The following is a 23417-nucleotide window of genomic DNA, read 5'->3' as shown; positions in this document are numbered from 1 at the left end:
ATGAGGTTATAGGCAAGGGAATGCAGAGCAGGAGATCTGTCTTTACTAGGGACCAAGGGTTAGGTATTTAGCATTTTGAGGGTTTGCTGTTGGTGAAGTCAGAGCTGAGAGCTGAATGAAAGTGTGGATGGGGAAAACTGGGATCACTCAAGAGACTGTTTTCAGATAACCTAGGGGCTTTCTAAAAAGGGACCTGCATGTGTGGGGCAACCTGGTTTCTTATTTAGATGTTTTGAGAGTAACTGTGTCATGCAGCCAGCAATATGTTTATTTGAGATGGTTTTTGAAATGGATGCCTTGGTAATCAAAAGCTTAATGTCAGGCAGTTATGGTACAATAATTTCATTTAAATTTTATGTTATTTGCAAGGCACTAAATAACTAAATGCAAAGCACCTTTTTAAGCATACGAATATAAAGATGGATAACAAAGAGTCTTTACAAGGAAGAAAATTATAAGTTTTGACCTTGTAGAAATTAATGAACAGAAATCTCAGTTAAAATAGGATCAGGAGGCCAGGAGGGGGAGCTTCCATGCCTTATAAGGATAGCTGAGCCAGAAAGAAAAAGAAAGACTTCCTCTTCCTGACCAGCAAGAGCTTAGCCAATGGCAGACTGTCACAACTCAACCAGTGAAAAACAACTCTCCTTGGAACTCTCAGTCTTCCAATGGACTCTTTGTTTACTGCAGCCCTCTCAACTTTCCTTTTCAAAGAGCTCTTTTGGTGTATTGGGTCTTGCACATGGCTCACTATGGTGGTAAACACTGAACTGCAATTTTTTGTCAATGCCAATTAAACCCTTTTTTTTGTTTTTTTTTTTTTGCTGGAGAAATAGCTGGCAGTCTGTTTGTTTTAGGTCAACAATCTTTATTTGTATTAACTATTTTCATAAGCCATTTGATATATCCAGGAAACAGAATCAGTCATACTGTAAACGGGAAAGCAGTTTCCAAAGAAGTGATTTAAATGCAAGTTGGCTCAAATCTTCTGTTTAAGCATTATGGACTCTCTTCGAATTACCAGAGTCCACTAACTTTTAGTTAAGTGTGTACACATAGCAAATATAACACAGCTTAGGCTAGGTGCAACTTAATTGCACCTTCATATATTTGTAAAACCTTCTGCCCCCAAACATGCTATAATAAAAATACTCTTACAATGATCCATCTTAAAAGGACATGGCTCTAAGGAAGTGACTTGAACATAAATAATTAAGTGAAGGAGGAGGGGTAAGCACTCCAGAGGCTTTCTTGCCTCCTGTTTGTGCAGATTTTACCATAGGGCCATCCGGTTACTAACTCTGGGTTGTTTTCAGGAACTGCCAAGTACTCTAAATTCAGGGGCCTCCTTCTTCCTATTAACTTTATTATAATGGTTTCTAGGGTTTGAACAAACTCGGAGCTTAGCAAAGGAATCCGCTATCTATTATAAATTATAACAATCACAAATTTACCATCTAAACAGATAATGGTATTCAAGTCAAGTATTTCTATGGGATGGATTTTAACAATCCTTACAGAATGGAATTTTTAAGGAATAGAGTCTCCTTGCCCGTGGAAGATTACAACCCCCCCATACTTCCTTCAGTTTTTTCCTACTGTGAAAAGAATAGTACAGTTCTTAAGGGTTCTTAAGGAAGCTTACTTCCTTTACTGAGTGCAAGTTCTTCAACAGATAGGTGGGAAATTGAGACAGGAAGGTAAGAGTTAGGCTGCTATGGAATGAATAGCTGACCAATTTTACTTCCTCCTTGATTCTTTTCACAAAATAGTAAATTACAGGAGAATTAGAATATGTTACTTCCAGAGCAATGTCTTTCTGTGATACATTAATAACTGGTGAAAGACAGGAGATGAGAAGAGGTGTGGAGGCTTCAGACTTGGGCCTGTGAAGAGCCTCGAAACAGTTATCCCTTCAGAAGCAGATGCTCTTTTGATGGACAATTGGTTAAAAAAGAAGGGTGCAGATATTATTTGTTTTTTACAGGATATGTGTTCTTGAAGAAGGGTTAGAAAATAATAAAACTTATGTGTATCAGTGAGAGTTCTTTATCTTTACAAGCAAGAGATTCTTTAAAAATATGTTCCTATGTCTCTAATCAATAAAAATCAAGGATGTCCAATTCAGTCTATTTGAGAAATCCTAATGGAACTTTTAAAACATCTTTCATTTTATAACTCCATTTGGTGGCCATATCTTGAAAAATAGGCTGATACATTTGTTAGCCAGCAACTCATCAATAAAATAATGCTCTCAGGACTCAAGCTGTCCCTTAAAGTAGGAGCTGGATGCCTGTGCAGATCCTGAGGGATTTGTTAGTTGGTTAGCTAGTTAGTTGCCTAAGAAAATTGTGGTCAGTCCTCCTCAGACTTTTCACCAAGAAAGTAAAATGAAGAAAAATTAATTGAGATGAAAATAAGGCAATTGTTTTCTCATCTATTCACTTTGTCAGGGGACGTTTGTCATCTTCATGCTCCCCACAACAAACGTTTATCAATGGGCAGAGCTGGCCTAAGGATATTAGATGAGTCAGGTGATGGCCCCATGGGGAAGAGAGCTGGCCATCCAAATGCTGATGGGAAAAGAGATTGAAGACACCATAATGGAAGCAAATGGCTGAGACAGTCTTGTACCACACTGAACTATGGGCTGCAGGGGTTCAAAGTGAGGAAGCTATACTTCTTACCCTTGAAGAGCTAATGGGCCCTTTGTCACCTGAGAGTGTTTAGGTCAGCTTCCTAGCACCACAGAAAAGGAAAACCAGATCAAAGTCGAGAACTCACTGTCCCATAACTTCTATAACTATTGTGGAATCTACAGATAAGTCAATTTAAGAAAGGAAATGGCTAAACTCCATCATAAGGAAATATAAAGGAGCATTTACTAGTATATAAATATATATGATATAATAATATATATAAATATATATTGTATATCTTATATATACATAGCACTTATTGAGTGCTTATCTTGTGCAATATATAATCCTAAACACTTTATATACATTGTTTCATTTAACTCCCATAAAAATCTCATGAGTTAGGTACCATTGTCATTTTTATTGCATGGATGAGGCAACTGAGCCACCGAGATATTAATTTATGTATCACATGATTTTCTCCAGAATTTTCTCTCTTGCCCCTTCAGCTTTTCTGCATAATATTAAGAATAACAAATATCTAATGTGATTAAAATAATGCTATCACAAAGTAGCTTATACAACCGAAGGGCTTCTAAGCCTCTGGATATTAACTACTTAATTCAAGTAATATTAAATAAAAGCCTGTTCAAAAATAATTAGAAATGTCTTATACTCTTTGGACATTCCCAGTAATGGAATTTGAATTATGGTCCCACTACTAACATATGTTAAACTATCCAGAGGAGGAAGACAAGAACTGAGGTGTGATTTACTTTTTCCTTGGACAGCCCAGGTAATCTGACAAAAAGAAACCATCCAAACTGCAAGTGAAGATGTTTAACAGACCCTTCCTCGTTCCTCTAAACTGCAATTTTGGCAGCAATTTTTGACAGGACATCATTTCAAATACATAAATATAAAGGACATGGATTATCACAAAGAGGACAATTCTGAGCTCAAATATTTTCTATTTATGTCTAAAGTAACTTTTATAATGTTGTAATTACTCTGAATATGTATGCACTTATGTATGCTCTTAGTTTCTCCCTCTGTGAGGAAGCAAAGAACAAGGGGACTTAACCTAGTGTAGGAATCGGGAAACTGTCTCTGGAGGCAAAATGCAATTTTCTCAACTTAAAGAAGGACTAGGAGTGGGGAAGAGAAGAGAGGGAGGAGTATTCCTGGAAGAAGGAACAGTTGACACAAAGGGCTGAAGGCAGGGAAGTGCAGTGAGGCTAGAAGTTTAGTGTAACTGGAGGTCAGTGCTTGAGAAAGTGTTCAGAGAGGAAGCAGAGGACATGGTGGAAAAATTTATCCCTCAGGCAAGAGGAAGCTATTGAAAGCTTTCAGTAAATGTTAAGCATATCTACTATTTTCCAGACTTGATTTAAGGATTTATGAAATGATGTTTGTAAAGTACATTTGCAGCCTTTGAAAATGAGTCTGGAGGGAAGGATCAAGATGGCAGAGGAGTATGACATGGCACTCACCTTCTCCCACGAGCACATTGAAGAAAAAAAAAAGCAACACATCTAAATGTGATTTACACAGAACATCTGCTGGATGCTGGAAGAAGACCTTAAACCTCCATAAAGGGCAAGAAACCCTCCACATAACTGGGTAGAACAAGAGAAAAGAGAGAGAGAGAAAAGGAATCAGTACAGGACTAACACACTTGAGAAGGAGCTGTTAAAGAGGAAAGGAACCCACACCCTGGTAAGCCACCTAACTGACGGGGAGATCAGCTGAGATGGAGGGGCCTCAAAGTCCCCAAGAAGAATAGCAGCAGACTGAAGAGGGCAAAGCAGACTGAGAGCCGCACAGATCATCTGCATCCCCACCCTGTACAGCACAGCCTGAGATGCTCAGGCAGGGGCTGGGCACTGAGACCTGGGCTCTGGAGGTCAGTTCCAGGGAGAGGACTAGGGTTGGCTGTGTGGAGACACCTGAGGGGCTAGGGACTGGTGCTCTACGTTCCAGGGAGCAGAATACCACAGCCAAGGGGGCTGGGCCCACAGGAGGAGCAAGTTGACATTGCTGGGGAGAGCAAGAGGAGGCAGGGTCAACCACCATAGGAATATCTTTCCCTGCACATGTGCAGACTCTCAGAGGGCAGGGGCGCCTCTGGCGCAAGCTATGGCTGGTGAGGCACCACTTGCTTGGGCTACAGGAGACTGGGCACTTCTCGTGCAGGCTATGGATGGCCAGGCACCTCTTGTGTGGGCTAAGGGCAGCAGGGGCTAAGCATGACATGGTACTGCTTGCATGGTTTACAGGTGGCAGGGACAAACCACAGCAGTCACCTCAGAAACCAGAGCAGGATGCGGCCCACTACCTCTAGGCGTCCGTGAACAGGCACCACTTGCAGCCCCAATCACCTCAGAGGGCACTACAGAGGGGGGCGTTGTGACAGAACACCACCTGCTATTGCTCTCACTCCCCTGAGAACTCACACACCCTGCCACTACCACTGCCAAATATTCTGGGCACTATCTTAATCTGCCTGAGGCTCGTTACCACTTCCCAGGGCCCTACAACTAGAAGTAGCCTGCACCACCTTCCTGCAGGTTCTTGCTATTGTCAAGAGCCCAGCAACTAGACACTGACCACTAGCCCTGCCCATTGCCTCCTTCTCCCTGGAAAAAACCCAGCACCATATCAGGAGGATAATAGCCTGTTCACACAGAGGAAAGAGACAGCAATTATCCAAACTCCCAAGCCAAAAATAAAGAGTAACCCTCTACAAAAAACAAAGGGGTGCTCTTGCACAGAAATAGCCTCCAAGACTGCAGTAGTTGGTTTCCCTAAACTCACAGAATAAATTATATATATATATAAGTTATATATATGTGATATATATATGTTATATATACATGTTATATATATGTGTGTGTTATATATATATTAGCAAAATGAAGAAGCTTGGGAACCATTCCCAGTTAAAAGAACAGTAGAATTCACCTGAAGCAGCAATGAAGCAGACCTTTGTAGTCTAATACACACTGAGTTCAAAAAGAAGATAGTGAAAATACTGAATGAATTAAGTGTGAATATGAAGGAATTAAGAGTGGATATGAACAGCAATGCAGATTACTTTAGAAAGGAACTAGAGGTGTTCCCACGGTGGCGCAGAGGAAACGGAAACAAATCCGACTAACATCCATGAGGACGTGCGTTCAATCCCTGGCCTCGCTCATTGGGTCAGGGATCTGGCATTGCTGTGAGCTGTGGTGTAGGTTGCAGACACGGCTCAGATCCCACTGTTTCTGTGGCTGTGGCGTAGGCCAGCAGCTGTAGCTCCAATTCTACCCCTAGCCTGGGAACTTCCATATGCCGTGGGTGCAGCCCTAAAAAAATAAATAAATAAATAAATAGTAAAATATTGGGAGTTCCCGTCGTGGCGCAGAGGTTAATGAATCCAACTAGGAACCATGAGGTTGCGGGTTTGGTCCCTGCCCTTGCTCAGTGGGTTAACGATCCGGCGTTGCCGTGAGCTGTGGTGTAGGTTGAAGACGCGGCTTGGATCCTGCGTTGATGTGGCTCTGGCGTAGGCCGGTGGCTACAGCTCCGATTTGACCCCTAGCCTGGGAACCTCCATATGCCACAGGAGTGGACCAAAGAAATAGCAAAAAAAAAAAAAAAAAAAAAAAAAAAAAAATAAAGGAACTAGAAAATATAAGGAGGTACCAAGACAAATTAGAAAATTCATTTGCAGAGACACAAACTGAGTTAAAGGCACTAAAGAGTGGAATGAATAATGCAGAGGAACAAATTAATGATTGGGAAGAGAGAATAGTGGAAATCACCCGATCAAGACACCAGACAGAAAACCAAGTGAAAAACCATGAAAGCAATATAAGAAATCTATGGGATAATATAAAGCAGGCCAATCTACACATAATAGGGATTCCAGAAGGAGAAGAAAAATAAAAGGGGATTGAAAATATATTTGAAGAAATGATGTCTGAAAGTTTTCCAAATCTAAAAAAAGCAGATATCAAGATACAGAAAGCACAGAGGGCCCCAAACAAATTGAACCCAAAAAGGCCCACACCAAGATATGTTATAATAAAAATGGCAAAAGTTAAAGAGAAGATTCTAAAGGCAGCAAGAGAAAATCAAAGCGTTAATTGTAAGGGAATCCCCAGAGGGCTATCAACTGATTTCTCTACAGAAACACTGCAGGGCGAAAGAGAGTGGCAAGATATATTCAAAGTTCTAAAAGGGAAATTTGCAGCCTAGAATACTCTACCCAGCAAGCATATCATTTAAAATAGAATGGGAAATAAAGAACAACAATAAATGTAATAAATTCATTGAGTAATAAAAAAATAATTTCTCGTAATGTATACATGTAAGGATAACCTGACCCCCTTGCTGTACAGTGGGAAAATAAAAAATAATAATAATAATAATTTCTCCAAGAAACAAAAGCTAAAAAGAGTACAGCAATACTAAACCCATTCTAAAAGAAATATTGAAAGGGCTTCTCTAAATAAAAAAGAAGTAAGAAAAAAATAAGGTGGAAGAAATCACAATTGGAAAGTAATCACTTAAATAAGCCAGTATACAGATCTAAAAGGGAAAAAAATAATAACCTACAGTGAAAGGGACATAAACACAAGGGAAATGAGTCTGAAGAAAATACCAAGGTGTTTCCACCTCTTTCTCCAGAAGGAAAATACACAATATCATCCATAAGGTCGTGAGGAAAGGAAACATGGATCTCCTTTTAATTGTGAAGGGATTCCCAGGCATTTCTCTATGGCTAATCCCATGCAGTCCAAGTCATATATCAAGAATCTGTATGATTTAAATGGCAAATATCCAGACATTTCTAAGCAGCTTTGGTAGAATCATGCTTTCAGATGTGCTTTTGCTCATAATTCTCCATAAAGTGACAAAACCATCACCCTCCTGTGAATTAATTCCTTTAGAACATCTCAGTGTGCTCAGGTAACAACCTCCAAGGATTCATCAAACATTCCTGGCAATTGACTTCTGAGGCACACAACAAACAAGGAACAGCATCCGTGATCCATGGAGCCCCTACAACCAGGTGAAGTTGTAGCAGCTTCTAAGCATTTGAGAGAAATGAGGAAAAATACACTGTTGAAAAAGACAGAATAAAACCCAATTCCTGGACTCACTGGGTCATGCAGCAGCATGCTTAGGTAATCACTACTTTGTCAAAAGATGCACTCAATGGGCACAAATGTATCTTCATCTCTCTTTATCTTTTTCTAGCCCAAGAACAGTGGCTACCACCTCTCTCTGGAACTTATAATCACTATGCCTTATCATCCATTCAACAAATTTATTGAGCTTCTGCTCTGTTCTGTGCACTATGTTGGGCACTAGAAAAGAAAAATTAAAAAGACCTAGTCCTTGCCTTTGAGTTTTTCACAGTGAGACGAAAGAGGTAAGCAGATTAAATACACACACACACACACACACACACACACACACACAATGTAAAGTCAGGACTAACAGAGCATTGGGTATTGAAACTATGGGATATATGTTGTCCCCAGAACCAGGGTCAGAATGAAAAATAAACAGGAATTCGCAGCTGCAATGTCTTACCAAACAATCTCCTTTACCCGGACAACAGTTAATCTTTAATAGGAAAAACAGGAAGCATCCTATTCAAAAATCCTGGTTGAAGGATGCAGGCTGAATATTCATTAGTGTGGGGGCATGGGGGAACAGGAGAGAGAAAATAGCAGGAAACCAGAACACCCATGGCATGAGAATTTCTCAAATTGTTGAGAGTTGTTTCCTAGACAGCTTCCATGGAAGCGAGATGTCAAAATTTTCCTGTTGTGAGACTAAATATGACCATGATACTGGTTTAGATAATGAACTATTCTTTAGTTCCTAAAAATTGTCAGTTCAAAAATTCTGTATACATTTTAACATAAAGGCATATGAAAGTTAAAGCATCATTTGTTTTAGTACTGTCACTTAAAATCAGATTAAAGGAAAATAGAGGCAGTATGAAATGATTATCATGAGGTAGTACAGCCATGGGAGCTAACAAAAAAGAAGACACTTTCTTCTTGCTCTTTTCATGGTTATTAAGCTGCTGCTTTCCCGCTACTGATAAATACCATCCTTGGGCTTGGCTGAGTGGTTCATGGACAGGTAAGCCCAGAGGCAGACTGCCAGAAATGGGATCATATATATATATATACACAGTCTTTCTACAAACACAGAACAATAAAATAGCTCTAAAGGAATGAATGGCTGTCTTTTTCTCTCTACTTTTTGAAAAAGGAAAGAACAAGTGCATGTTGGCAGTATAATTAACCATCAGATGTCTTGTTGGGTTGAGACATCATAAATAAATGCAGCTCCTCAAGAGGGCAGCAAGGAAATATTAAAGGTGACCTAAAAATGGGGTTTTAATATAAGAACTGAAAAACACTTGCTGGCGACATTTAAGCAGAAACTAAATGCATTTGGCTGTACTGCACAAAGGAAATCAATGTTCTCTATTAGCTAAGTCTGAGGTCATTTGAGTTTGCTTTCCCAGCCCCTGAGAAACCCAGTTCTTTCAAAGTGAGTCACAGCCCTCTCACCTTCCTTCCCCTCCTCCTTCCCCCACTCACTCCACATCCAGCCGGCATCCTTCTGACAAACACCTAAAAGTTGGCAGGATCAACGCATTGCACTCAGGTTCTCTCTTGCACATCTTCCTGGGGAAGTGGGATAGGGCCATGGCAGCCTGACTGCCCCACTGCACCACTCTGACACCACAGTCTCCTATAGGAATACCAAGAATAACCAGCTCTAGTAAGGGAGAGATACATCTGAGGCAAATAACACTATACAATTACCTGACAATACTGTCACCTCCCTTTGCTCCAAGAAAAACACAAGATAAAGCCTTCAGAGGATAAAAAGGAATCACAAAGGAATTCCCATGTGCCTCAGCAGGCTAAGGATATGGTGTTGTCACTGCAGCGGTCTGGGTGCTCTGGCATGGGTTTGATCCCTGGCCCTGGGAACTTCCACATGCTGCAGGCACAGCAAAAATAAAATAAAATAAATAAAAGGTGTCACAGAGAGGTGGCCTGCTGGAGGGAAGGGCAGGTAAGGTAGAGTGTTAAGTGAGGCCAAGAACGTTGGAAGAGAGAATTATTGATGATTTGATTTGATACACACAGGTCTCAAGCCTTGTTTGCTTTTCCTTCAAGGTGCCCCAGCTCCTTTCCTCCCTACTGGTCTACCTGAGTGCCTCCCCCAACCATGCACACTCCTTATAAAAAAAGACAGAGGAAAGCTTTAGGAGGAAGAATGGAGTCATCACTTACCCCTCTACCCATGGCTTCTCTCCCCAGGGGAAAAAAATGAACACAGCAGTTTTGAAAAAAACTTCAGTTTTTGCTCTCCCCAAACCCTTTCCATAGTTGGATTCTCCAAGTCATAAATCCACCTCAGACATCAACACGAACTCAGCAGTCGATGCCAGGATAGTCCAGGTGCAAATGCTGCCTTGGAACTATGCACTGTCCTCTTTCCATACCGAAGACCCAACTGCTTACGCTACTTAGTGACTTTGCCCTTTATAAAGCACTTCCACATATATCGTTCTATTAGGATCCTCTGGAACTTGGTGCGGTTGGTTCCTCCCACTTACAGATGAGACCCAGAAGCATTAACGTGTGGTGCCTGATGTTGGCCTCCCAGTGAGAGTGGAGCTGGAATTCCAACAGCATCTCTTGACTCCAGAACCCTGCTGGGTCTTCCTTACCTGGCAACTCGTTTGTAGAGTCTAACATGTTTAATCCCTTATGACTAGGCACTTAAAATTTGATTCCGATCTAGATATTTGCACAAGAATTTGGGGACCCAGGAAGTTCCACCTTCGGGTGAAAAATACTTATTTTTTAAAAAATTCAAAGCATTATTTGGCATTACATGGCATGAAAATAAATACTTGTGTACACACCCTTCTCTATTAGCAGGTTTTACTTACATAAACGAGTCTTTCAACAGTCTAGTGACACTTGGCCTGATGTTATTCTTCAACACCCCCAATCCGCTATTCATTTGTGGCTGCTCCAGCCTTGAGCACAGGGCATCCTAAGGATCAAGCTTAAGCTGGGTAAGAAGCATTGGATGCAAGATAAGTAGTTGGCAGACAATTAGCACATTGGCAGAGTTAATTTTCTTGGCTTCATTCTTTTAAAGACTTGTGTAAGCTTACACAAATAAATCATTATTTGCTTACACAAATAAATCATTTCATCTCTCCGGGATATGGTCTCCCCATTTACACACCAGGCTCCAGCTATCTTTCTGTATAAAGCAGAGTTGTGAAGAGGCCAAGAGTTTTTCCAAGGTTAGCAGGCTTCTGAGCTCCTGGGGGAAGGATTGTACATCAGTCTATAAATCCAAGTTCAAGGCATTGCCTCCCTCTGAAGGCACTGGGGAAGGATCTGTTCCAGGCCTCTCCCCCGGCTTCTGGTACTTTCTTGGCTTGTGGCAACATAAAACAACTCCAATCTTCACAGGGTGGTCTCTGTATGTGTCTGTCTGTCTGTCTGTTTTGGTCTCCTCATATGGCCTTTTTTTTTTATAAGGACACAAGTTATATTGAATTAGGAGCCCACCATACTCTAGTATGACCTCATCTTAATTGATTACATCTGCAATGACCCTCTTTCCAAATAGGGTCACATTCCGAGGACTGGAGGTTAAGACCTCAATATATGAATTTGGAGGTAAAATGGACACAATTCATGGCAATGAGCAACCGCATAGTTGGCCATACAGGGTAGTCTTGTATTTACGTGTATATATCTGAGGGAAGAATCAACTATGTGGTTATCAATAATTCAAGTTCCATTATGGGAGGGAGAAAAAAAGACAGGCAACTTAGATTATGTGTATGTGGACCCATCAGTGTTAGAGAGGAGTCTGAGAACTGCTAAGTCAGTTCTGAGTAACAAAGGAGAGGTGAGCAAAAGACCACACATGGCCTTGAAAGGCACTTGGCTCTGTTGGCAAATGGCCAGACACCATGATGTTGTTTATGGGGTCACCATGAGAAGGCTTGATTCTGAGCACTCCGGCAGGTGGCCCTTAGCTCACTGCCTTTGCCATGTTCAGAGGCTAATCCTCAGACCTATGATACCCTGGGTTTAAAGAGATTCCAGAAGGCTGACTCACCTAACCCTCAAGCTTGCATATCAAAATGACAATTTGTTCACTTCTACTGAAGGGTGTTTCTTCCTGGGGACAAAAATGCCCTGTTCTCTATCAAGGGCCCAGAAGCTTAGCATTCTAACATAAATTGAGCTAGAGCAAAGTCAGTGGAGGCCTGATGCCTCACCATGGTCAAGGCTTTCTGGGGGAACACAGGTTAGGGTGCCTCTCTCCCCTGGACATGCTGGGGGAGTACTGCCAACTTCTGCCCCTGCCTTCCCGCAACTGCCTGCCAGGATGACCATCTTTCATGTTCTTGTGGTCTTTCCCCACAAAGGCTACAATGAAATCATAGGAGGTTTCATCCATATGCCCCTGAGGAATCAGGGGGAGGGGGCAGTTGGGCAGGGACAGGGAGATGGCGCTCTTTTTAGTCTCCAGGGAGCTAATGAGATCCTCTTCCCAAATGTCTGAGAAAATGGAGAAACCCTTGGCACTTCCCAACTTCCCCAGCCCCAGAAATCCCAGGTCCCCTCAGTAAATCCCCCTCAGTGGATCATACACTCTGAGGATGACCACAGCTGCCAAGAAGATTTGTTCCAGAACCCAGGCAGGTCAGAGATCAGAGAAATTAAAGGGTCCACTTAAAACAAGGGAACAGCAGTTCAGGTGCACCCTCTCTCCTCCTGGCATGTGCACATGCACACACACACACACACACACACACACACACACACACACACACACACACACTTTTGCACTCAAGTGAGCCAGGGAAGACCTTTGGTACATGAGCTGCCATCTGATGCAAAGTTGAGACGTTGGAGCCCCCTATGTGTGATGCTGAGACTGCCCTCCACAAAGTTTCTGCCTGCTGGTGTATAGAAGAATATCAAGAATTCATTTGCTAATTCTACTCTTATGAGCACACTTCTAGAAAATTATTCTATTTTATTCTATTCATACATTCATATAATCTGTAATATTCTATTATATAAATGTGTGTGTATGATCCCTGGAGCTTTTCTTTTATAATAGGAAAAATTAAAAAAAAAAAAAACCCTAAGTGCTAACATTATGAAACCCTTTTTTAAAAAAAACCCTATATGTTATCATACAATGAATTATTAATCAGCTGATTTAAAAAACATATTTCTGGAGATTTTGTTGTCATTGGAAAATGCCCACAAAATGATTATTAAAAGAAAAAGGTAGGCTCTAAGACTATAGTGAAAATGATAAAATTCTCCAAAAGATTAATGGTGTTTACCTTGAGTTTTAGTATTGCTAGTGCTTTAATTTCCTTTCTTAGACTCTTTTGTATTTTCTAAGTTTTCTATAATGAATATGTGCCATATTGACAAACCGAAAAAAAGAGCAGTAGAGGAGCATAGGGAAGAAACCATGTCTTGTTCTTTTCCTTGCACCTTCCTAGCCCTACTTTAGTCCTCCTGAGAGGAAATTTCTCGGCTTCTTTCTTTGATATTCAACCTAGAAGTAAACAATGTTGGCTCTGATACCTAACTCAGGTCAGACCCACTTTGATACATTAAGAGAAGACCCTCTGGCTAAATTCCTCTCCTTTCTCCTCCTCCCAATTCCCTTCACACTCCTAACTCCAGGCCAGGGCATCTTGACAAAGGCTGCCAACAGCAACCTAGTCTTCACACCATGGCCTTCTAAGGTTCTGATTGCTTAGCCAGGCTTCAATCCCAAGGGGAAGGGGGCAGGGGGAGGGGATAGGTGGAGCTGGGATTCAGGCCTCCTGGATGGATCTGTCCAATTCCAGCACAGATAAATGACAAACTCAGGCCCCTTCCCACATGTTTGGAACCCTGGCCCTGAGCCATGCATTTATCTTCTTTGTGGGCTGAACATATATATGAAATTGCTTTAGTTGGAGTTCCCGTCGTGGCGCAGTGGTTAACGAATCCGACTAGGAACCATGAGGTTGCGGGTTCGGTCCCTGCCCTTGCTCAGTGGGTTAACGATCCGGCGTTGCCGTGAGCTGTGGTGTAGGTTGCAGACGCGGCTCGGATCCTGCGTTGCTGTGGCTCTGGCGTAGGCCAGTAGCTACAGCTCTGATTAGACCCCTAGCCTGGGAACCTCCATATGCCGCGGGAGCAGCCCAAGAAATAGCAACAACAACAACAACAAAAGACAAAAGACAAAAAAAAAAAAAAAAAAAGAAATTGCTTTAGTTGAAGGAAGTGATGTAGCTGCTTCAGGGCCCCAAATAGTGCGCGCACTCATACTCTGGACCCATAGGGTAGGCAGGTGGCAAGGTCAGTGCTTGAGGCTGGAGGGTGGGGGGCTGGGCCAGCTCCCCTTCCCAGAGGTACAGTTCTCTGTTTAGTGATGTTAGGAGATCACACAACTGAAGAGAGGAGGGGCTGGTTAATGGGGCTCAAATTTCCATCTTCCCACCCCTGTGAGACTGTGACGTGGGGCTCTGCCGAGAGCTTTAGCGTCCTCAGGTCTGCAGCCAACTATACAGTGTGAGACTCACTCAAGTAAACCTTTCCGATGATGGCGGTTCTTTATCTTCTTCTGCCCTTTACCCTCCGCCGCAACCTGGCCTCCCTCCCTAAGCTGCCTCCCACGGAAAATCAACCACTGAATGAAAAACAGCGTTTGGTTTCATCTCTCACCTGTTCTAATACATCTTAGGCTGAAATGCCACAGGGCCCATCTCTGACGAATATTAAGATTAAACTTCTCTCCCTCCCTGCAGCAGCCTCTCCTCCAGCCCTCCCAAAATCCACCTCCCCTCCACTACTGCTGCTCTGCAGTTCCTCTTTCTCACACCCCCACAATGGTTTCATTCATTTTTGCCTACATCCTTTCCCAGACAGAGACAATGTGTTAACATGTCCCCACCTGAGACAGAGAAAGGGGCCTTTGTTATACCTGCAGGATCTTATACATTATCATCATTTAATTACTGCCATTCTCCCAAGCCAACTTCTCGGCAGCGGGCTCTCCTCTGCCAAGAAATTTTAAATAGGCGTTTAAAGTTTTCCCAGGGAGGCTGCAGAGATAATTTGTGAATGGAGACTAATTTGGGGTGTTGCTAGTATAAAGAGGTGATGCCAAGGTAACTGAGCCTTAAAAGACAAACTGGGAGAAAGGTTATTCGTTTCCTCCAGGCACAGATCATCTTGTGGAAAGGGCTGCTACTCTCAGATTCAACGTCGTGGGCACAAACCAGTGGACTGCATTATTACCTGGCCCAGATGCAGTTCTTTTTTTTCTCCAAGGAGAAGAGGAGAGCTGGGTCACATTCATTGTGACTTTAGTTGCCAGGAATTGTTTTCTTGGCTGTGCTCAGGCAAAAGGGCAACTTTACTTCACTTCTCTGGAATGTATATGAGCCGAGAGTGTCTGGTTGACCCTAAAAGGTGTCAGAACCTTTCAAGTTCTGAAATGTTGCTTCTCTGTAAAAAGACTGGAAGATTTCACACCTGAAGGGACAACATTGCAGGCAAAAATGGCCAGCTCCCAACCTTTGGAAATAGGAACACTGATTTGTTGCATTTGTTAAGGTGATTGTAGGAACACAGATGCTTCTCATGCTGCCTGGAAATTTCTAACTGTATTTGGTCAAGTCATAACCCTTACATTTCCTTATGACATTCTCCTGGGAAGGCTCTGATGATGGATTCCTTTTGTGCTCCCAGCTAGAATGATCCTTTAGTTTCACATATTTGTGGCCACCTAGATTGTGAAAAAAAAAAAAAAAAAAAGGGCAACTCATTTCATTGTCCATTCCCAACATTGGAGAACTGGCGAGAGTTATTATCTGCATGCTCAGATTATCTCTATCTATCCTAATGTTGTTTTGTTATTACTGAGATGTAATTGACATAGAACATGGTTCAAGTTTATGGTGTACAACACATTGATTAGACACACTTATATATTGTAGACTGGCTGCCACTATAGCATTAACTTCATCTCTGCAACGTCACATAATTAATATTTTTTTTTTTGTGGTGGGAACAATTAACATCTCGACTCTTAGTAACTTTGAGGTTTATAATACAGTAGTGTTGACCATAATCTCTTGCTGTGCACTGCATCTCCAGCACTTATTTATTGACTGGTTGCAAATTTGTAGCCTTAAATGACATCTCCCCAGTTCCCCCACCTCCCAGGCCCTGGTAACCACCATTCTATTCTCTGTTTTTATGAGTTCAGCTCTTTTACATTTCACTTATAAGTGATATCACAGAGTATTTGTCTTTCTCTCTGACCTAGTTAGCATAATACTCTCAAATTTCATCCATGTTGTTGTAAATGACCAGTATAGTGAGTGGATTTGGAGTTGCATGAAAAACATTTTTTTCCTACATTTCCTCCCACAATAATAGATTCCTAAGGAATATAGGAGATAATTCAACAAATAATACTGTAACTTGGAAATATTTTAAAAACTTAGTATGTTAATCCTAGCCTATAAGCACAGGAAGGAAAAAGTATTAGGCTGATCTAGAAGAATGGGCGAATAAGCATATAAACATTAACAAAAGTAAACAGTTGTAAATGTTGGCACAATTATCACTTCTTCTTTGGGTCTTGAAAGCTTATTCAGAGCCAAGGTGCTAGATAGTTGAGTTCAAAAAATTATCACACAAGGCTTCTGAGTGAAAATTGAACACTGAACACACTTACTTGCTGCCACGCCTTCCTAAAGCCCCACAAAGTAACAGTACAAGAATTTTCAGGAATTCCTGTTGTGGCTCAGTGGTAACAAACCCGATTAGTAGCTGTGTGGATGTGGGTTTGATCCCTGGCCTTGCTCAGTGGGTTAAGGATCTGGCATTGCCATGGGCTGTGGTGTAGGTCACAGATGCAGCTGGGATCCCAGGTTGCTGTGGCTGTGGTGTAGGCTGGCAGCTACACCTCCAATTTGACCCTAGCCTGGGAACTTCCATAAACTGCAGGTACAACCCTAAAAAGACAAAAAAAAAAAAAAAAAGGAAGAAAGAAAAAAAAAAAAAGCCTAAATGCAAAGGACAAAGTGATGAGGGAGAGGAGATAAGAACAACAAACTTTTGGAAACCAGAGAGCAAATGAAAGTTCACAGCTATGAAAACTCTGTCTTGCTTTGCAGAACCCTCCAAAAACTTGGAAATCAGAGCATCAGATACTTCTAAAAGTGGAAGGAAAGACAGAGCTAAAGACAGAAAATCAGTTGTTTATTGAAAAAAGAGTTAGACCCTCAGAGGGCCTCTCCAAATCCACGCACAGGCAAATTCTCCTGCCCTCACCAGGAGAAGACCCTAGGTGTATTCTCTAGCCAGGGGAAAACAGAAGGTCTTGGACAGGACATGCCAGGCCCATGGAAGGTGGGAGCCATCCCGAAAATGAGGTCACATATCAATGTTGAGCTGCTCCAGCCGTCTCTCCTCAGTTGGCTCCCAAAATGCTGGGAGTCAGGGTTAGATTTTTGGCTTAGAAGTTTATTCTCTGATAAATGATAAAAATAATATGACCAGGTCGAGAGGGAGGGGAAAACTGAAGGTACTACATTAGGGGTCTCTCCCAAGGAAATAGTGCAACAAGATCACCCTACAACAAAGACTACCCACGGCCAAGATCACCCTAAACAAAGACCACCCACAGTCACTGAGCTCTAGCAATCAGCTTTTTAGCACTTCATACATAAATATGAACAGGAAGCCAAGGCTCACCAGACTATGTGAGGAATTCATATCGAATAAAATACAAGACTTGGAGTTCCCATCATGGCTCAGTGGTTAATGAACCCGACTAATATCCATGAGGAGCGGGTTCGATGCCTGGACTTGCTCAGTGGGTTAAGGATCCGGTGTCACCGAGAGCTGTGGTATAGGTTGCAGACTGCAGCTCAGATCCCGAGTTGCTGTGGTTGTGGTGAAGGCCAGCAGCTCTGATTTCACCCCTAGCCTGGGAACCTCCATATACCTTGGGTGCAGACCTAAAAAGACAAAGAGACAAAAAATTTAAAAATAATAAAAAATATAAAGACTTAAATAAACTAGTATTTTAAAGTAATTTGGAAGAAACAAAGACTATATCGGGGTAAGAAAAAAGCATTTAATTAACAATATTCTCAGGGAGATAAGGCCATATATTGGATCCATAAAGCAAAAATAGATGTTATACAAAATGATATTTGTGATGCATAAATGCATAAAGGTAGAATTTCATACATCATTGAGAGTGAATAATTATCACTGTGGGTTGTGATGGTTCTCACAAACATGATGTGGAATTAAAGAAAGCAGATACAAAAAAGTACATATTCTGAGAGTCCACCTATAAAGTGCTCACAATAAAGGCTACTGTGTCAGGAATCAGCATGATGGTTACGCTTTAAAGGGGAAGGTGTGGAGAAAACCTTGCAAGTTGCCAATACGAAAACAAAAGTAAAATAGGTCTTATGTAAAGAATCACAAATTAGAATGGCATCAAATTTCGCAGTAGCAACTGGAAATTACAAGATAATGAAGCAATGCCTTCAAGTTTCTGAGGGGGAATGATTTATACATCCAGCCAAATTATCAACTAACTGTAAAGGTACACTAAAGGTATTTTCAGACATACGGGGGCTTTAGAGATCTACCTTCCTTTAGAGATTTACCTTTTTACCTTTGCTAAGAGCAAACTACTGGGAGCTCTCAAAAGCACCAGAAATACACACAGAAAAAGGGAAACAAAGTATCCTGGAAACAGATGAACCAATGGAAGAGAAAAGCAACAAGTCCCAAGATCATTCCCAAGGAAAATCCTAAAATGAATTCACAGAATATACTCATTAGAGAGGAGATTTACACAATTAGGGAACGTTTAGGACTATATATGGAGTATATTATATATACTATCACATGTATATATATATATATATGTGTGTGTGTGTGTGTGTGTGTGTGTATTTAAATTGCATGACTGTACTATTATAATTAGTTATTATGCATGTTATAAAACAAATCTAAATATGTATAAATAAATGTAAGATAAATAAATAAAACATAAATTTAAAAAGATAAAGTAAATATAAATAAGCATTCTCTATATTCTCCCTCATCCTGGTGAATATCCGATGTATCTCCTGCTTGCACCCTACAGTGAAACCCTAACACAAAGGATAACTTCCTGGTATTTGTTGATCAGACTAGCCAGGGGGATCATGCCTTAAGGAAATGGGCCAGAGAAAAGGTAAACACTGACCCTGGGAGAGAAGATCAAACACTGGTCGAAGACTGTTGTGGGTCTTACAAGGCACCACAAGGTGGGTTCTGTGAAGCCCAGGCCAGCATGAGTTCTGGGCTCGGGGATCAGTGTCATAAATTCTTGTAAAAAGCAAGTGCCTTCAAGACCGTTTCAGTTCTAGCTCTCATTTTACCTAGGCGAATCATTTATACTTCAGAACCTTGCCGAAAGCTAGTTCTAAATCCATTTAACGTATCTGCATTTTATGGATGTTCAAATAAACATATGAAACATAAAAAGATCTTCTGTACGTTTAATTTCCTGTCCCAATTGTCTTCCACTGACTACCTGTGCTGCCAACTCTCTCAGCTGCCGCCATGCAGGATATAAGGTTTCACACACTCAATGCCTCTACAGTTCCTTAACGGGCTCTGAGTTGGAGCCTGGCATATTTCTTAAGAAAACATTCTCTGAAATATTTTCAGAGAGCTTCACAGAGTCCTTGTTATCTAATAGATAGGCCAAAAATCTGACTTCAGGCCTGTTTTCCTTTTCTGTTCTATCAAAGGAAAATAAAGATGGAAAGCCTTTTATACCTTATTAGGGTATTTTTAAAGTAAATAGTTTTAGTCATAAATGTTAGAAGCAGTTAGAGGTATATTTACGGGGCTAGATTTAATAAATTCCAGCTTACGAATTGAGCTCATTGACCATAATTGCTTGCAACAGTAGGCACTAAAGATTAGCATAATTGTGATTGTAACTCCTATTAACATTTATAAATATAATTAGAGCTAAGTATTGGCTCTGTTAGAAAGGTTTCACAAAAATATCTCTTGTGAAGACATGAATCGTACACGCCCTTCCACCAGGAAGTGGCATCATGGTTAGGGCTTGGACTAGCTCTCTGACCTTTCACCTCTCAGTGTCTCACTTTCCTCATCAGTAAAACATTGCGTGGTTATTCAATATTCATGTTTAAGATGCACAGCTTGAGGAAATTTTCTTCTGGTTAAAATGGAGAAACAAGGACCGATTTGCCCATTGCCTGAAACAAACATACACACAAACAAAAACAGCAAAATATATGACATGACAATTTTTGAGACATTGGTTATCAGGCAGTGGAGGACAGTGATCCTGAAGAACAGGAGACAAATTAGGTGAGCCTTGCTATTGCCCCATCTCACTGCCTTGAGAGAGTCTCCCCTCTGTGGCACAGGAAGGGGGAGTCCAGGTGGACTGTAAGCAGTAGGGAGATGGGGATGAGAGTCTGGGGAGACCAAGGCAGCCGGAGTACCAAACAGAGTACCAGAGAGGAGGCAGTTGCACAGAGAGGGAGCCCTGGAGATGTGGAAGAGGTAGATCCCCGGGAGTACATGCCGAGTTCTGATCATTACGTGCATGTGAGGATACTTCTCCATGCCAAAGGGAAAAGAAATTGGATAGGATTAAATAAAAAGCACCCAGTGCTCTCAAAGGGCCAAGAATGTAGCCTGTTCCCACTAGTCAGCCTAGAAAAAAAAAAAAATCAAACTTTTGGGGACATCAGAATACTCATGAATGCTGTGCCTCATTCTCATGTAATGGGAATTTCTTTTTTCCTTTTTCCTTTTTTTTTGTTTTTTTTGTTTTTTTTAGGGCCTCACCCACAGCACGTGGAAATCCCCAGGCTAGCAGTCGAATCAAGTTACAGCTTCCAGCCCACACCACAGCCAAAGCAGTGTGGGATCCCAGTCGTGTCTGCGATCTATCCCACAGCTCACGGCAACACCAGATCCTTAACCCACTGAGTGAGGCCAGGGATCGAACCCATGTCCTCAGGGATGCTAGTCGGGTTCGTTAACCATTGAGCCATGAAGGGAACTCTCTGTAATAGGAAATATTTAGACCCACACCAAATACTCTCCCAGAGCCACTTCACAAATTGGAAAATGGTCCTGAAGAGCTCAAAGTACTTTCAGGTAACTTAATTGCATCCCAGAGCAAAGCTCAAGAATGACTATAGGAAAGCAAAATATCCTGCATCCAAAGAAAATGATAATCACAATGGCTGGTATCCAATCAAGGATTAACAGGCATTCAAAGTACAAGGAAAACTGGAGTTCCCATCGTGGTGCAGTGGTTAATGAATCCGACTGGGAACCATGAGGTTGTGGGTTCGATCCCGGGCCTTGCTCAGTGGATTAAGGATCCAGCATTGCTGTGAGCTGTGGTGTGGGTTGCAGACGCGGCTCGGATCCCGTGTTGCTGTGGCTCTGCCGTAGGCCGGTGGCTACAGCTCCAATTAGACCCCTAGCCTGGGAATCTCTATATGCTACGGAAGTGGCCCTAGAAAAGGCAAAAAAAAAAAAAAAAAAAAAAAAAAAAAGTATAAGGAAAACAACCATGATGAGAAGAATCAATCAGAACTGAATTAGTACATGAGGACATTAAAACAGTTATTATAACTATAATCCAGATTATAATTCAAAAAGCAAAAAGTTAATTACAGACATAAAAAATGCTTTTTTTTAAAAAAAAAAAAAAACAAAATCCAAATGGAACATCTACAGATGAAAACTGCAATATGTGAAGAGAAAAATAAACTGATGGGGTTAATAGATTAGACATTCATAAGAATATATTTGTAAACTTGAAAACATGGTGATAGAAACTACCCAACTAAAACACAAAAAGGAAAAAAAATTTAATTAAAGGTATCACATCAAATGGCCTAATACATGTGTCCAAAGGAGAGGAGAGAGAAAGGTCATGGAAAATAATATTTGAATAAATAATGGCTGAAAATATTCCAAATTTAATCAAATCTGTAAACCCACAGATCTAAGAAGCTCAACAAACTTTCAAGCAAAATAAGTATGAAGGAATTATAGCAAGGTCTATCTTAATCAAATTACTAATGAAACCAGTGATAAACAGAAACTTTATAGCAGCCAGAGGAAAAGATGAGATGGAAAAAAAGAGACACAAATCTAAGGGTGAGAGCATATTTTTTCATCTGAAACAATATTAGCAAGACAATACCTTTAAACTACTGAAAGAACAAAAATGATCACGTTTACAACCAGCAAAAGTATCTTTTAAAAACAAAGGTAGAAGAAAGTTGTTTTCAGACATGCAGATACAGAAAGAATTCACCAGCCAACCTACTTCACAAGAAATTTTAAATACTCTTTCAGGCAGAAGGAAAATGATACCAGATGAAAATATGGATCTATACAAATTAATGAACAACACTGGAGATGCTCAGTATATGTGATTTTTTGTTTATGTCTTTATAAGATCCTTGTTTAATCGAAATTATAACATTGCATTGTGGCATTTATAGTATATGTATAAGCAAAATATATGACAACAATAGCATAACAACTAGGAAGGAGGAAATGGAAATTATTTTAAGGTACTTAAAATACTCTATTTTAAGGTATTTTAAGGTACTATACATGAAGTTGTAAATTATCACATACAGGAAGACAGTGATAAGTTAGAGCTATACACTGTACACTACCCACTATATACACTTCATTTTGGCAGCATCTGTGTTTGTGATAACTAGCTATACTGCAAAAATCTAATATACTTAATCCTACCTGGTGCAGTGTTTAAAATAAAGTCTAGGCAATCTCTGTCTGAGCAAATGTTGTCCTGAAAGTGCTGAGTTTTTCCCTCAATATATTTTCTAACAAAGCCCTTTATTGATTTGCCTTCCTCCGAATACCCAATATAGTATTAGAGAAATTTCTCAAAGTTATCCATCTATACAACAGCAACTCTCCATCAGTGTTAAATGTAGCTATTCATCTCTGTTTAATTATAAACTGCTTTGTTACTTTTATTTCCCTTGCCCTCTTGGTCCATCAAGCTAAGTTTTAGAGAATTAAAGTTAATCTTGTTACATTATTGCATTAATTATTGCCACATGAATCACTGGACAGGGAACATAGCAAGCCCGGTGTAGCGAGAAACTAGAAGTGACCATTTATAGCCACCTATCTGATAGGCCACGTTAACATCACCATGAACTGACTTTCACCAGAAACAATGTCCTGATGAAACACTGATCATTGGCATCACTGATTGGGCATGCCTTATCACTCTAAAGCATTCAACATTTCCTAAGCACCTACCTTGTGTTAAGCTCAGTGTGATACTAGCCACCTGCAGCAAACTGGTTTTATAAGCTCACAGGGTTTATTTTCCCCCAAGAGTGACAGGTGTTAAAAAAGTATGATTTCCAGGTGAACTATGTGGTGCCATATCTAATGCACATGGGAGAACAAGGACACGTGGAAACAAGGCAGCCTATCCTTTGGGATGTTTCTTGAGAGAGAGAGAAAAATCATAACCAAATTTTTTGCCAAACACTAAATAAAAATGGGCCCCTTTTAGAGATACACAACATTTAATAGAGATGACCCA

Source organism: Sus scrofa, chromosome 17 (genome assembly GCF_000003025.6).
Source record: "Sus scrofa isolate TJ Tabasco breed Duroc chromosome 17, Sscrofa11.1, whole genome shotgun sequence".
NCBI lineage: Eukaryota > Metazoa > Chordata > Mammalia > Artiodactyla > Suidae > Sus > Sus scrofa.
This window is presented reverse-complemented; position numbering follows the sequence as displayed.